Raw genomic sequence first — 3,983 nt, 5'->3', positions numbered from 1 at the left:
GGTCCGACATATAGATAATTTGGAGTTAGCAAAGATATCGTCATGTTTTAGCATATAAATCTACGAATTCAAATTTTTACTAAGTTTACAAATATAAAGGAAGTATTTTATTTATCCTTTAAAAATATCTCAGAAATATATTAAAAAATCTAAGAAATCACCGCACAAATTCATATTCCGTATCTCAACCATATTACGATTCCGTATCTTAATATTTTTCAACAAATTATTCTCTCTCTTGTAATTTTCAATTCTCCATTCTGTCCTTGGCTTTGCCCTTCCATTATCCTTTTATTCACCTCTCTTTCAATTATCGTCTTATTTCAATAATATTCTCATTTCTCCCTTCAGAAACCAACATTTCTATCAAATTGTTCTTGGTTGAATACACGCGGTGGTGATCGTCGAAAGTATCTTTGTAACGACTATATACTGTTTTCCCCGACCCGGAAAATGACCATGGACCGAACTCTACAATCGGAGAGCATGAGATCGACGCACGTACTGTCGATCGAGTGTCTAAAAGGGAGCTCCAAGGCCGACGAATGGGCCGGAGACATGCTCCAGACCGGCGATATTGTTGAGGAGATTCGTATTGGTTCTGGCTCAGGATTGACTCATAGGGAACCTTTTAAAGGCGGCAGGAGCGGAGTCCAGAGGATCCTTCACAGCTCCTTTAAGAACAAGGAGACCTCCATCCTCGTCCGAGTCAGGCGAAGCAACGATGAGTTCGCTCAGCTGCAAGCGTGTATCGTGCCTAACGAGTTTGCCGGAAAAAAACAGTACATGTTGAGGTCTATAGCGGATCCCAATTACGCTGTCGGCTTCTTGGATCGCACCGAGTGCGAGTGCTTCGACTTGCAAGGTGAGTTGGTTCTCTTTTGACTATTTTTTCTCCTCCGAGTTGGCCCGTGGCCTACTCGAGTGCCGATTTTTTTTCTTTTTGTTTGCACTTTAGACTTTTCGATCTTATCGCTTTGATTCTCCCGCGTTCTATTAAGTACTGAATATTTGTGTTAGACACGTGTAATAATAATTTATTTTTCTAATATCTTTACTATATTTATTATTTATATTTACTAAATAAAATACTCTTTAGTTTTATTTCAAAAAAATTCTGCGATTAAATTAAAATGGTATATATGAATAAACGCCGCCTCTTAATATAGAAATGGTTCTGTAGAAAAAGTTTGAAGAGTTAGTTTGCAATTGCTTGTAAAAAATGTTAGGGTTAAAGAATGTGTTTAAATGATAAAATGAAATGAATATTTGAAGAATTTATTAGTATATATTGATGTGAAAAATGTGTTATTTAAACTAAAATGTCAAAAACAATATGCATAAAATTATACTAATTTCACTATCTGAAAATAACAGAATTGTTTATATTTAAAATTCTTTTAAATAGTAAAAGCATCATTAAAAGTCAACTTTTATTGGGGGTGGTGTATCTGTCAATATTCTCAAAGAACATGTTTTTAACAATGTGATGTTTGTATTCTTGTGTTAATTGACCTAAATCTTGCCTTTTGCTTGATTACAGCCATTAATGCTCAGCTACTTTTGAAAGCTAGCTTTTTTTCATACCTTTTTGTTTTCCATGTGTGGGCTCTAGTGTTCAGACTAGAAAGTATACCAGCTTGTAAAAAGTTTGCTCCCAGCACCAAATGATAAATTATTCTATCTTGGGTTTTGTAAACCATTGTTCAATGGTTATTTAGGGACTTTAACTTACATGTTCGAAAATGGATTTTATAAAAAAGTTTCTTGTTGGCTTAGAATTTCATAATTTGAAACGGTGAGCATAAATTGTTGGCTTAGAATTTATGTTAGGTGTGCGAATTTAAGAAGTTCTATTAGAAATTTAAGAGGTGCAAAATTATAAAATTTCAGGATATGAGATTAGATAATCAATAAAAAATATAAGGAAAATACTTAAATTAATGGAAATTTCAGTCCATACATCCCTGTTTATGGATTCGGTGAAAGCCTTAGTGACTCAACTTTGGGATGGATTATGTTTTGGTAGTCACAAACTATGTTATCCGTGCGTGAGCATCACTCCTTAAAGTGATTACAAGTTAGTCTAATCAACCCTTCAATCCTTAAGCGGTAAGAATAGCCTTCATCTTTGTCCCTTCACAGAATTTTTTTGGTACGAATCTCAACTGGCATCAATGGTGTAAACGACATTTGCAATCCTAGTGTACGAACATGAATGTAACATACGAAATATGTTTGTATAAGTATTAATAAGCATACATTGTCCTTGCTTAATGCTACTTAAAGGTCACTGTTCTCTACTTGTCCAACATTGTGTTGCTGGATTTATACTTTTAATTGAATAATTAACTCAATTGTCTGTTTGAGTAGATAAATGGAGTGTTGACGATCATTTCTCTTTAACCCCATTTGGTGCTTGGTAATTGGTATGCTATCTCTGCATAGTTCTCCATAAGTAAATGTTCTGCACTGACCATTAACTTGTTGAAAATAGAAGTTTGAATCTTTTCATTCCCCCCCCCCCCAAGTTTCTAATTCGATGTTAAACAATGAGTTTGCAGCTTCAAGGAGCTCCAGGATGGTCAGTGAACTAGAAAGGACAAGGCTTCAGGATGGATAGTCTCATATCCATGGGAAAGGAGGATGCAGGAGATGCTATCAGTTCCCAACTCAAGCAGCTTTCTTTCCATTCTCCTCCTTCCTAAGGCTTCAGATCGAATGGCCTCTCGATACAATGACTTAGAGGATACCCTTGCTCGAGCAAATTCTTGGCTTACTGCATCTCAGGCCTCTGGGGTTCCCATTGTTTTCATGAATATCCAGACTGAATCCTTGCTCACTAAGGTACAATGCCAAAGCCTTAATCCTTTAGAAGCAGTAGTGACTTGAATCTTCAATCAAAGTACTGATGTTAGCTATCGACGATTTAAATTTTAAACACTTGGACAGGCTAAATTTTAAGGCAATTTTCTTATATGAACCCTTAAGACACCAGCTTCTCAGGTTGACCAGTTAGGCAAGCTGGTTCATGTTCATCTGATCACTCGAACTGATTTTTCTACAATTTTTGAGCAGATCTCTGGGGAAACAGCCTCAGCTACTGTGAATGCTGGGTCATTATCTGATTTATCGAACCTTGCCAATGCAAGTCTATATGGTTTTGAGGACTATCATGGGGTTGACATTGGAGTCGTGAGAGCAGTCCGTCTATGGTATGCCCCTCTTGTGGAAGAAATTGCAATCGAGATCAAACTAAAAGAAGATGACATAAAGCTCGGGTTCGCCATTAGCCGCACAGAAGAGGTATGTCATCTGATTCTCCATGATGATCTCTGGGTCGGCATTTGTTTATATATTTATCTTCTCTCTAATAACAGGGATTCATCTACATATCATCTGTCATTGATGGTGATGAAAACGTGCCCTCGACGAGATCTGGACTCAGCACTCTCTACAAAGAAGCACTGAACGCATCCAGGCTGCTGGTGTCTCAAGATTATCAAACCAGAAGGTTCTTCCATGGATGGTTTCCTCAACCGGAGCTGTTCGATGCTTTGATACTGTCTCCCTAAGTCAAAAGCTCTCACTAACCGGCATGCTAATGTGCCGATTCAAATGCACGTTTCTTGTGGTATCAATCGTTGGTTTCCGAGGTTTTAGCACTGCCAGGCTGTGGGTTCCCTCTTCATCAACTTTACCATTGTCCCAGAAATTAGATTAACCCACCAACCTAACGACAACCAAGTCTTGCCCCTGCCACCAGATGAACCAAATGAAAGCATACCCTCGAGCGAGCAGCCGGGCCGCCGTTTGCAGCGAGACACTGCCGGCGAAGTCTCCTTCAGATTTCATGATTTTTCACTTCCTAACAACTGGGTATGATTTTGCATTTCCTGCTTCTGTGTATATAACAACTTTTACAGGTAGAAGAGTTCATTGATCGGATTAGTTACATAATGATAGGCAGCTTGATTGAATGA

General features: G+C 37.8%; 1 pseudogene; it reads left to right on the top strand.

Moving 5' to 3' along the window:
- Positions 1–326: 326 nt before the first annotated feature.
- LOC120207913 lies at positions 327–3,983 on the top strand (annotated as a pseudogene).

Source organism: Hibiscus syriacus, unplaced genomic scaffold (assembly GCF_006381635.1).
Source record: "Hibiscus syriacus cultivar Baekdansim isolate YM2019G1 unplaced genomic scaffold, ASM638163v2 tig00015467_pilon, whole genome shotgun sequence".
Lineage (NCBI taxonomy): Eukaryota > Viridiplantae > Streptophyta > Magnoliopsida > Malvales > Malvaceae > Hibiscus > Hibiscus syriacus.
This window is presented reverse-complemented; position numbering and strand designations above follow the sequence as displayed.